An 11,992-nucleotide genomic window follows, 5' to 3' on the forward strand; every position below is an offset into this window, starting at 1 on the left:
GAGGTTAAAGAAGGAACAACTGCGCTGAGCCACAGGCTCATGTACAAGACAATCTTGACAACAGAAAGGCCAGCTATCCTGGGTGTGCCCAGAGAAATTTGGCAGCAGGCCCAACCCAAGGGCCTGGATAACAGGATGAAAGACTTGAATTGGCTCGGCGTGTGGGGTCGGATGGCGGTCAGGTCTGTCATGCATGCGCATGGACTGTCTCGGCAGAGCCAGTGCCCGAGACAAGGCTGCACGGGTGAAGAGACCGTGAACCATGTGTTTTGGGAGTGCGGGTTCGTGCAGAGGGTGTGGAGGACCAGCAGACACCTATACGCACAGGTAAGTCTGGATGCCCCATTGTCTCTGCGGATGGTGATGCGTGGAGTGCCCGGTTCCCGGAATTGGAATGCCAGCTTCCTGCTGTGGCTCCTGATCAGCCTCACGAAGATCTACGTGTGGGAAGCACGGACTGAGCTGATCAGGAGTGGCATGGAGGTGACCATCGCAGGCATCTTGAAGAAAGTGAAAGCGGATGTGGTCCGAAGAATCCGATGGGACGTAATGCGCTGGGGATTCGCAGCCGCAAAAGAGCGTTGGAAGGACTTAATCACGTGGTGTTAAAGGTGGTGGGTAGGGAACCGTGAGTCTAATTTTTGTACTGTTTTTCTAATAAAAAAAAAAAAAAAAAAAAAAAATCTGTTCTTATCAGTTTAATATCTGATACGTCCCCCATCGGGGGACCACATATTAAACGGATTTTTGGAACAGGGAGCTGGATCAGGAGCTTGCTCCGTCCTCTCCACGCATCGGCCCGGTATTGCAGCGCCTCCGGGAGCGGTGCACCACCTTCTCTCAGCGGTGAAAAGACAGACGTAGGTAGCTAGCTAGCTAGCGAGCGAGCGAGCGAGCAAGCGAAGTGGACTGGAGCTCCTTCTTCTCGGGTCTCGTCCCTCGTCCCCCATCTGTGTGTCTCTGTGTTCTGTCTCTCTCTCGCCCTCTCGGTTCCCGTGCTCCCTCTGTGCGCTTTCCCGCGTCTCGACTCTCTGGGCAAGCAGGCCGGCCCCCTTTTCGGCTCCCGTGCGTTTTCCCTCCAAAAAACTTAGGTTTTTCAGCCTTTTCCCAGGGAGGCAGGCGTGGCTTGCTTGCTTGCTTGCTTGCTTGCTTGCTTGCTTGCTTGCGTGTGTGTCCGTCCCCGTCCCTGCAGGCGGGCCCCTTTCGACAGCTGGGCGTTTTCCCTCCCAAAAACTTAGTATATCCACCTTTTCTTTCTTTTTTTTCGGCAGGCAGGCAGGCAGGCAGGCAGGCGTGTGTGTGTGCGCGCGCGTCCCCGTCCCTCCCTCCCTCCCGAGAGAGAGCTGCCCCTTGCCTCTGCCCGCAGGTGCTGGCGCTCGGCTTTGGCTTGCAGCCGGTTGGGCGCAGCTGCTGCCGGTGGGAGGGGCCTAAGCTAAGGAGGCCGGGCGGCTGGCGCCCCCTGCGGCTGCGGTCGTTGTCGGGCCGTTGACAGAAGATCAAAGAGCAGGGCCCCCGCCCGGGACTGGCAGGAAGGCAGGCGGGCAGGCAAGAGAGAGGGGGAGCAGAGTCCCGCGGCAGGCCTCTGGCTGCAGGGAGGCCGGCAGCTGCGCGGGTCCCGGGCTCCAGAGGAGTCGGCCTGCGCCACTGTGCGCCAGCGGAACGCCCGCGCGTCGGTCCGCGCCTTTGTGGGCATCGCTTCTCGGCCTTTTGGCTAAGATCAAGGTTCAAGTGGCTTGACCGCAGTTCCGAGGTCTTAGTCAGAGGGTCGGGAGGGCGGCGGAGGAGGCGACGGTGGAGGCAGCTGTTGGAGGCAGAGTCAACCGGAGGGGAGAGGACGGAGCGATGGAGGCGATTGGCGGAGTTGCGGCTTCGGCAGGCGGAGAGTGGTTGGGCAGAGAGGGACGGATGCGGAATTCCGTTCGTTTCGTATGGAAGGAGAGACCGGGAACCGAGAGGATGAAGAGAGATGAGTTTTCGGACATTGTGCTGTTCCAAGCTTTGGGCGTGGAGGTTCCGGATGTTTTTTGCTATCAAGATTTTCCTGGGAAAGGTATTTTTGATGTTTCTTTTATTTCTGAGAAAGTTTGTATGGAGAAATGGAATGTTCTTCAAGCTCAGAAGGAGAACTTGCCCTTTGTTAATTTTGTTATAGAGCCATTGTTTGCCAGAGAGCTAAGGCCTTTGACTGTTCATATGCATAATCCGTATGTGCCAGAAGCTGAGCTTGTATGTTTTTTGAGAAGATTTGTGGACATTCAGGGGAATGGTGTAAAGGTTATGGACTCTAGGAATTTCTGGACGGGGAAAAGAAGGTACATGGTGCGCTTAAGGACTATTGCGTCTGAGAAAGGTGGGTATGTTCACCCACCAGCTTTCTTTACGATTGGTTCGAATGGAGGTCACCTGAATTACCCTGGGCAGCCATTTGTGTGTCGGAACTGTGCAACGGAGGGTCACGTGGCAGCTGAATGCACTGTTATTTGTTGCAGAAGGTGTGGGGAAATAGGGCATAGGGCAGAGAAGTGTGCCAAGCCCTTATCTTGTAATTTGTGTGGCGAAGCCAGCCATGTGTATAAGAACTGTTTTCAAAGGTCAAGGAGCTATGCAGGTGCAGCCCGGGCTCGGTCGACTGCTGGAGAGTCTTTTGCAAGGAGGACGGGAGCGGCTCCAGGAGAACAGAGGTCTGCGGAGAAGGAGTCTATGGTGGCGGCTGGAGGTGTGGCGGAGAAAGATGGAGGTTTGGTGTTCCCTAAGCAGGGAGAGGGTCTGGAGGAGGTCACCGAGATGGTGAAGGCGTTGGCTGAAGATTCAGGAAGGGTATTATGGGCAGAGAGTGTGCCTGACATTGAAATGGACGGGGATGTGGGGCCTTCGGGGAGCCAGGGGATGTTTGTTTCAGGAGTTCCTTGTCGGAAGAGGATGGCGGATCGTGATCCTGAGGAGGTGAAGGGCGTCAGCGACTCAAGTGGAACAGGTCAAGTGGCGGAGAGGGGAGTCCCTCGTCGGAAGAAAGCGGCGGTTGGTGACCCTGAGGAGGTGGAGGACGACGTTTCAAGTGGACCTGGTCAAGTGTCGGAGGGGGGCGAGGGTATTGATTGGTCAGTGGTTCAGAAGGGGAAAGGGAAAGGGAAGGGTGTTGTTAGACAAAAGGTGGAAGTGGGTGGGCAGGCAGTGGAGTGTACAAACCCCTTTGCTGTTCTAACTGAAGAGTTTGATTCTGAGGAGGAAGATGATTCAAGGGGGTTGGAGGTGGAAGTAGAGGGTTCTGGGAGTGGGACGGAGTTTTGGGATGGAGACATTGAGTGGAAGCAGTGGAGGGAGGAAAGAGAGGGTCGTATTTTCTCTGTCTGGCCTTTGAAAAGAATTAAAAGGGGGTTTCGAGGGAGGGTGGATACAGAAGTGGGGGATGTTATTGTGGAGAGGGTTGATAGGAAACGGGTAATGGTTGTGTCACGGTATGTGGAAAAGAAATATCCGCAGCTTCTTTTGGAGTACTCGTTTCCGGGAAAAAGAATGCTTGAAGGGTTTCGTGTGTTGGGGAAAACTAAAGGGGAGTGTAAAGCTGCTGCTGAGAAATTTGTTAGCCTGTTGTGTGAAGAGGAGAGTGTGAGTGATGATGACTGTGTTTAGTTGTATTTAGGTTGTTTTTGTGCTATGTTTGTTTTTTGATTAAGTGGATGTGTTCTGTTTTAAGTGGGAGTGATGGGGGAATGTTTGTGGGGGAACTGGATTGTGTAGATGGTTTGTGTATGGGGTGGGATGTAAATGAGATGATGTTGTGGGGTGAATTGTTTTTGAAAAATGGGATGGGGCGTTGATTGTATATAATGAGGTTGAGAAAATGAATGTATTGTAAGTTTGGGAAAGGGATCTTGTTTAATTTGCATAGGGGGCGGGATTATGGAGATTAGTGGGGTTTGAGGTTATGTAATGGGATATGAACAGATTTGTGTTGTGTATTTATTTTTCTGTGTAATAATTTGTTGAGAATTGAATGGGAAGTGTTGTTAGTATGCAGAAGTTTTTGTTAGTTGACTATTGAATGGAATTTTGTGTTTAACAGAATTATTGGTTGATATGACTTTGGTTGTTATTGTGATTACTGTGTTTTTGGGATTGTGATTTGTTTTTTGGAGTTTATTGGAATTTCTTTTGTATTTTGTATAATAAAAAAAAAAAAAAAATCTGTTCTTATCAGTTTAATATCTGATACGTCCCCCATCGGGGGACCACATATTAAACGGATTTTTGGAACAGGGAGCTGGATCAGGAGCTTGCTCCGTCCTCTCCACGCATCGGCCCGGTATTGCAGCGCCTCCGGGAGCGGTGCACCACCTTCTCTCAGCGGTGAAAAGACAGACGTAGGTAGCTAGCTAGCTAGCGAGCGAGCGAGCGAGCAAGCGAAGTGGACTGGAGCTCCTTCTTCTCGGGTCTCGTCCCTCGTCCCCCATCTGTGTGTCTCTGTGTTCTGTCTCTCTCTCGCCCTCTCGGTTCCCGTGCTCCCTCTGTGCGCTTTCCCGCGTCTCGACTCTCTGGGCAAGCAGGCCGGCCCCCTTTTCGGCTCCCGTGCGTTTTCCCTCCAAAAAACTTAGGTTTTTCAGCCTTTTCCCAGGGAGGCAGGCGTGGCTTGCTTGCTTGCTTGCTTGCTTGCTTGCTTGCTTGCTTGCGTGTGTGTCCGTCCCCGTCCCTGCAGGCGGGCCCCTTTCGACAGCTGGGCGTTTTCCCTCCCAAAAACTTAGTATATCCACCTTTTCTTTCTTTTTTTTCGGCAGGCAGGCAGGCAGGCAGGCAGGCGTGTGTGTGTGCGCGCGCGTCCCCGTCCCTCCCTCCCTCCCGAGAGAGAGCTGCCCCTTGCCTCTGCCCGCAGGTGCTGGCGCTCGGCTTTGGCTTGCAGCCGGTTGGGCGCAGCTGCTGCCGGTGGGAGGGGCCTAAGCTAAGGAGGCCGGGCGGCTGGCGCCCCCTGCGGCTGCGGTCGTTGTCGGGCCGTTGACAGAAGATCAAAGAGCAGGGCCCCCGCCCGGGACTGGCAGGAAGGCAGGCGGGCAGGCAAGAGAGAGGGGGAGCAGAGTCCCGCGGCAGGCCTCTGGCTGCAGGGAGGCCGGCAGCTGCGCGGGTCCCGGGCTCCAGAGGAGTCGGCCTGCGCCACTGTGCGCCAGCGGAACGCCCGCGCGTCGGTCCGCGCCTTTGTGGGCATCGCTTCTCGGCCTTTTGGCTCAGATCTGAAAAGTACGTGGCCTGACCGCGGCTTGACGACTGGGCTGGGGGACGAGAAGGGCGGCGGAGGAGCGGCTGGAGAGCGGAGCGGAGCGGTGCGGCCAAACTTACCTGGAGGACTGAAGTGCGGACAGACAGGAGGAGATCCCGGATCTTTTTTTGTTGGCAGAGAGAGAGAGCCGAGGAAGGAGCGGAGGAGCGTCGGGCCCTGGTCATCCTTGCGATGGCCTGGGCTATGGATCCTGCTGAAAAGCAGGGGAATGGGCCGAGTGTGAAGTGGACGATTCGGTTTGAGTGGAACCTGGAGAGAGAGATGCCGGGAAGAGAGGAATTTGTGGAGAAGGTTGTGATGAAGACCCTACAGGTAGGAACTTATGATGCTAAGTGTATACAGCAGAACCGACCAGGAAGATATTTCGACATGTCTTTGCGGGATGAAGCAACATACAAGAAGGTATCGGAGTTGTGTGTGGAAAAGGCGGAGAGGCAATGGCTGAGAGATTTTAAGTGTTTGGGATTGGCTACAGATGACACCAGGTCAATTATTGTGCACATGTATGATCCGTTTGTGGAGGAGGATGATGTCACGGCTTTTTTAGAAGCACATACCGAATCTGCGGGGAAACCAAAGAAAATTAACGGCAGGTTTGGTTATTGGACCGGGAGGTGGCAGTATAATGTTACGCTGAGGGCCAATCCGAATTATATAGGAGGGTTTTCACACCCCCCAGCCCTGTTTTCGTTGGGTTCGAGTCGTGGGTACCTTTTCTACCGTGATCAGCCCCCTTTTTGTCGCCGCTGTTATGAAATTGGACATTTTGAAAAGGACTGTAAAGCAACAGAGTGCACAAGATGCCATGAAAGGGGACACATGAAAAAGAACTGTCGTATCAAATTGTGTTCTTTGTGTGGGGCTGATACCCACGGGTATAGGAGTTGTCTTTGGAGAGATCTGAGCTATGTTGCAGCGAAAAAGGGACTTCTGGAGAGTGCCATCGAGGCGGAGGACGAGGAGGAGGAGGAGGAGGAGTGGAGCGGGCAGCGCGTACGTTCCAAGGAGAGGAGGAGGAGACGTGGGAAGAATTTGCCTGCTGGAGGAGGGAAGGTAAAGGTTGCGGAGGAAGGCCGGGGGCCCCGAGAGAGCAGTGGTGGGGCGGGATCAGCAGGTGTTCGTCCAGCAGAGCAGCCGGAGGAGACAGTCCAGAGTCCTACGGAAACAGCGCAGGAAACAGCGCAGGAGGCGGCGCAGGAGGCAGCGCAGGGAGTGGAGCGGGAAGTGGTGCAGGAAACGGCGCAGGAAATGGCGCAGGAAACAGTGCAAGAAACGGAGCCGGAAAGCGGGCGAGAGGAGGAGAGCACAGGTGGAAAGGTGAACCCTAAGAGGCACCGAGGGGACAATGACGAACAAGTTTCGTCCGAAGGTAAGAAGGCCAAAATTAAAGCAGGTGCTGGGGTGGCAGAAGGAGGCGAGCGGAGTCAAGGAGAAGGAGAAGGCGGCCAGGAGGTCCTGGAGCATCGCCAGGAAGATCCGGGAGGATCGGAGGACATGGAGGGGTCTTTGCCGCCGGGGCAGCCGGTGCGGGCGACTGGGTCTTGCAACCCGTTCTCCGTAATGGCTGGTCTGCAGGGGGACGAGAGTCCATGTGCCTCATGCCTACCCGACACACCGGGCCGGGCAGAAGGAATGGAGGTGGAGATGGAGGTAGGAGATTTCAACGAGAGGGGGTATGTGGAACCGGAGAGGGCGGCCAGTCTTATTGGGACGATCAGCCCCTCGACAGGGCTCTCAGAGGACGGGATGGACAGTGAGAGCTCTAGCGACATGCCATGACCCTCACTGTTGCAACTATCAATGTGAGAGGACTGAAAAATAAAGAAAAAAGGACAGCTGTCTTCGATGAGGTAAAGGCGCGGCGGTTTGATATTTGTGTATTGCAGGAAGTACATTTAGCTGGACACAAGGACGCAGATCAATTCCGGAAGGAGTGGAGTGGCGGAAGATCTTGGTGGAGCATAGGAGGAGTCCATTCCTCCGGAATAGGTATACTTTGTGGTACTAGAGATTTCATGCCACAGGATGTTAGATCAATAGTTCCTGGCAGATTGCTGGTAGTAGATGGGCGGTGGAGGGATGTGCCTTTAAGAGTGATTGGAGTGTATGCGCCTGCAGACAGGAGGATGCAAAGTGATTTTCTGAAAGACTTGGAACCCGCGCTTTTTACAAATAGAGGCGTGTTGTTAGTTGGGGATTTTAACACTGATCTGACGGACACACAAGGGGAAGGGAATGCTGCACTAGGGAAGATTATAAATGGGTTTAAGCTAAAAGACGGGTTTAAAGACCTAAACCATTACACTTGGGACAACAGCCGTGGAATACGAAGACGTTTGGATTATATTTTTCATAATCTAGGTTTGGACATAAGGGAAAAGGCAGTAGTACCCTTATGGTTTTCAGACCACGCCTGTTTGTTTGTGACTTTTAATGCTGGGAAAGCGGGCTTTCAGACGAGATATTGGAGGCTAAACCGAATGGTGCTAGAGGATAAGGAGTATCAGGCCAGTGTTATTCGCCTGCTCAAACACTTTGCGGAGATGCGGCAAAGGTTTGCGACGGCAACAGAGTGGTGGGAGACTTGTAAGCGAATAATTGCCAAGATCACTAAGACCTACTGCGCAGCGCGCCGACAGAGTGAGAGGGAAGAACTGACTGGCCTCCAAAGGGAGCTAGAGAGGCTTTACACTGAAGCTAACCAAGGGCGGGATTTTAATGTGGAAGCCGTCACTAGGGTGAAAGCTTTGCTCCGGGCAAAATGGCTGCGAAGAGCCAAGGAGTATCTGTTTCGGCTTAGAGGTACCCAGCTGGAGGGGGAAGAACAATGCTCATCTCAGTTTTTTAGCTCAGTGAGAACACAGCAGGAGGAAACCTGGATGGAGAAGCTGGTGAGTGGAAACGGGGATGTGGCGGAAAGCACTGACGAGATGTTGGAATGTGCTATGAACTATTACGGAGCTCTTTTTGCAGAAAAACAGGTGGATGGAGAAGTGCGGAGCAGGTTGATGGCCAGAGTGCAAAACAAGATCCAGGATGATGCTGGTTTGACGGCCCCCATAACAGCTGGGGAAATAAGAGAGGCCATGAGAGGCCTGCGTAAAGGTACTGCTCCCGGTGTGGATGGCTTGCCTACCGATTTTTATGATGTTTTTTGGGAACAGGTGGAGCCCTTTCTACTACAGGTTTTTACCGAAATCTTAGAGATCGGGGAGTTGGGACCTTCCATGAAGACCGGGATCTTGGCCCTGATATATAAGAAGAAGGGGGAAAAGTCTGAGCTGGACAACTGGAGGCCTATCCAATTGTTATGCACGGACTATAAGATCCTCGCAAGAGTCTTGGTGAGGAGGCTAAGAGACATCATGCCGCACTTGGTAAGTGAAGATCAGACTTGTGCAGTGGCTGGGAGGAAGATCTCTTGGAATTTACAACTTGTGAGAGATGTGGTGGAGTGGGTGGACGACAGAAAGCTTCCTTTGATGCTAGTCAATCTCGACCAAAATAAGGCGTTTGACAGAGTCCATCATGCAGTCTTATGGGAGATTCTAGCAAAGATGGGAGTGAGCGCGAAGTTCATTGAGTGGATAAGAACACTGTACAGGTCGGTGGAGACAAGAGTGCGCATTAATGGTGCGGTAGGTGGAGGAATCCCCGTTTCCTGTGGTGTGCGACAGGGGTGCCCCCTGTCCCCTCTGCTTTATATTTTGTATTTGGAGCCATTTTTGGACAGGATCCGGGAAGACCCAGGAGTGAGAGGCGTCATGGTGCCGGGAAGCAAAGGAAGGCAGGTGAAGGCCATTGCATACGCAGATGACATCACCCTGTTCTTGAGCTCAGAGGAGAGTCTGCACCGTGTACTCAGCATTGCTCAGGAATTTGAGGTCGGTACGGGGGCAAGGCTAAACAAGAGTAAGAGCACGATCAAGTACTGGGGTACCTGGAGAGAGAAAAAGGACGAGATTGGAGGGCTCTCAGTGTTGCAGTCCCCAGTCAAGATCCTCGGAGTCCAGTTCCACTCTGAAGGTGCCGCCCGGCTGAACTGGGAGGAGAAAATAAAGAAAGTGAACACAAAGCTGGGATTGTGGCAGCATAGGTCTCTGTCTTTTCTTGGGAAGGTATTGGTTTTGAAAGTTGAGGTAATGCCGCTGCTTTTCCACCTGGCAGTGGTTTATCCTATGCCGGCCAGGTTGCGGAAGGAACTAGTACGCACGGTTTTTGCTTTCATGTGGGGGCAAAATATGAATACATCAGGCGCACAGATATGTACAGGTCAGTGGAGGAAGGAGGGAGGGGGGTCCCAGACTTACCTTTGAAGATTGACTGTGCTTTTGTCTCCAGCCTTTGTGAAGTCCTGCATGGCAATCCGGCGCATTTCTGCAAGTTTTTTGTTCATCTGTGGTTCGCCCCTGTAATGAAACACCTGGTACAGTGGACAAATACTACGCCAAAAGCAGAGCGACTACCGTGGCACTATCGGCACGCGGTGCATTGGCTGAGGAATCATCAGGCGGTAAAGGCAGGGTTAACTTCCCTTAGCCACCGGGCAATGTACAAGGAGCTGAGAGAGGACAACAGTGCAGCAGTGGTGGGAGTGTCCCGCGGAACCTGGACACGCATACAACCCAAGCCCTTGGACAACAGGATGTGTGATCTGAACTGGTTGTGTGTATGGGGTAGGCTGGCGGTGAGGGAGGTTCTGAATAAACATGGCTTATCCAGACAGAAAGAATGTCCCCGTTTGATGTGTACCAGGGAAGAAACAGTTAAACATGTTTTTTGGGAATGTGACTTTACACAGCAGGTGTGGAGGGAGTGCACAGGGTGGGTGCCATCTTTTTTTTCACAGGAACGGCTAAGCTACGAGATGGTGATAAAAGGTTTGGCTGGGGTAAAGAAGTGGAATGAGAAGTTTTTGGTGTGGTTGTTGATTAGTTTGGTGAAATTGTATGTGTGGCAAGACAGAAGTAATTTAGTGAAACATGGGGTGCAAGGGTCAGTGGGAGCTGTGGTATGGAGAGTGAGACATGACATTGGGAACCGGGTGAAGTGGGACATAAGGAAGTGGGGATTTTCTGCGGCAAAAGAAAGATGGAAAGATTTGTTTGTGTTAGGGGTTTAAAGTAGAAATAAGAAAGAGTAAATGTGGGGCTTAAATGGGTAGTTTGCATAAGGGGTGGAGCTATGGAAATGAGATGTATATCGGATAGCAGAGTGACGGGGGTGGGAAGTGATGAACAACTGTACCTAAGTATGAATGTGTCAAGACTTTGTGTGTGCTATGTAATTTTTTCTGTTAAATCTGGAAAAGTTTCTTTGTATAATGTGATGATTTGATTTTGTTAGTCTGTTACCCTAGGTTGTCTAACTGATGGTTTTTTGTTGTCGATTGTGATTCAGTGTATGACTTGTTATGATTTGTTTTAATAAAAAAAAAAAAAAAAAAAAATCTGTTCTTATCAGTTTAATATCTGATACGTCCCCCATCGGGGGACCACATATTAAACGGATTTTTGGAACAGGGAGCTGGATCAGGAGCTTGCTCCGTCCTCTCCACGCATCGGCCCGGTATTGCAGCGCCTCCGGGAGCGGTGCACCACCTTCTCTCAGCGGTGAAAAGACAGACGTAGGTAGCTAGCTAGCTAGCGAGCGAGCGAGCGAGCAAGCGAAGTGGACTGGAGCTCCTTCTTCTCGGGTCTCGTCCCTCGTCCCCCATCTGTGTGTCTCTGTGTTCTGTCTCTCTCTCGCCCTCTCGGTTCCCGTGCTCCCTCTGTGCGCTTTCCCGCGTCTCGACTCTCTGGGCAAGCAGGCCGGCCCCCTTTTCGGCTCCCGTGCGTTTTCCCTCCAAAAAACTTAGGTTTTTCAGCCTTTTCCCAGGGAGGCAGGCGTGGCTTGCTTGCTTGCTTGCTTGCTTGCTTGCTTGCGTGTGTGTCCGTCCCCGTCCCTGCAGGCGGGCCCCTTTCGACAGCTGGGCGTTTTCCCTCCCAAAAACTTAGTATATCCACCTTTTCTTTCTTTTTTTTCGGCAGGCAGGCAGGCAGGCAGGCAGGCGTGTGTGTGTGCGCGCGCGTCCCCGTCCCTCCCTCCCTCCCGAGAGAGAGCTGCCCCTTGCCTCTGCCCGCAGGTGCTGGCGCTCGGCTTTGGCTTGCAGCCGGTTGGGCGCAGCTGCTGCCGGTGGGAGGGGCCTAAGCTAAGGAGGCCGGGCGGCTGGCGCCCCCTGCGGCTGCGGTCGTTGTCGGGCCGTTGACAGAAGATCAAAGAGCAGGGCCCCCGCCCGGGACTGGCAGGAAGGCAGGCGGGCAGGCAAGAGAGAGGGGGAGCAGAGTCCCGCGGCAGGCCTCTGGCTGCAGGGAGGCCGGCAGCTGCGCGGGTCCCGGGCTCCAGAGGAGTCGGCCTGCGCCACTGTGCGCCAGCGGAACGCCCGCGCGTCGGTCCGCGCCTTTGTGGGCATCGCTTCTCGGCCTTTTGGCGAAGATCCTGAGTGCGTGGCCTGACCGCGGCTTGGGCTCTGAGTCAAAGGCGGGAAGGGGTGGACGGCGCGGCTTTTTCCAGGCGACGGCGATTTTTTCTTTGTGGCGGATAGGATTCCGGCCACTCTACACAAGATGGAGAGGACTTCAAGCAAGAATGCAAGACCAAGGCATACTGTGCGTTTTGTGCTGCGAGTGGAGGCTTCTGACAAGGATTTTGCCAAGAGGGATGCTTTCGAGGATGAAGTCCTTTTCA

General features: G+C 53.3%; 3 non-coding genes across 3 annotated transcripts; all 3 read left to right on the forward strand.

The window, feature by feature from the left end:
- The first annotated feature begins 645 nt into the window (after positions 1 to 645).
- LOC148647443 (U2 spliceosomal RNA) lies at positions 646 to 836 on the forward strand. The gene has a single exon (XR_015926967.1). It is a non-coding gene; the product is annotated as a U2 spliceosomal RNA (small nuclear RNA).
- A 3,309-nt stretch (positions 837 to 4,145) lies between these two features.
- LOC148647444 (U2 spliceosomal RNA) lies at positions 4,146 to 4,337 on the forward strand. Its single transcript, XR_015926848.1, has one exon. It is a non-coding gene; the product is annotated as a U2 spliceosomal RNA (small nuclear RNA).
- Positions 4,338 to 10,677: 6,340 nt separating this feature from the next.
- LOC148647445 (U2 spliceosomal RNA) lies at positions 10,678 to 10,868 on the forward strand. Its single transcript, XR_015926971.1, has one exon. It is a non-coding gene; the product is annotated as a U2 spliceosomal RNA (small nuclear RNA).
- Positions 10,869 to 11,992: the final 1,124 nt, after the last annotated feature.

Source organism: Lepisosteus platostomus, chromosome 15 (assembly GCF_059453375.1).
Source record: "Lepisosteus platostomus isolate fLepPlt1 chromosome 15, fLepPlt1.hap1, whole genome shotgun sequence".
In the NCBI taxonomy this organism is placed as follows: domain Eukaryota; kingdom Metazoa; phylum Chordata; class Actinopteri; order Semionotiformes; family Lepisosteidae; genus Lepisosteus; species Lepisosteus platostomus.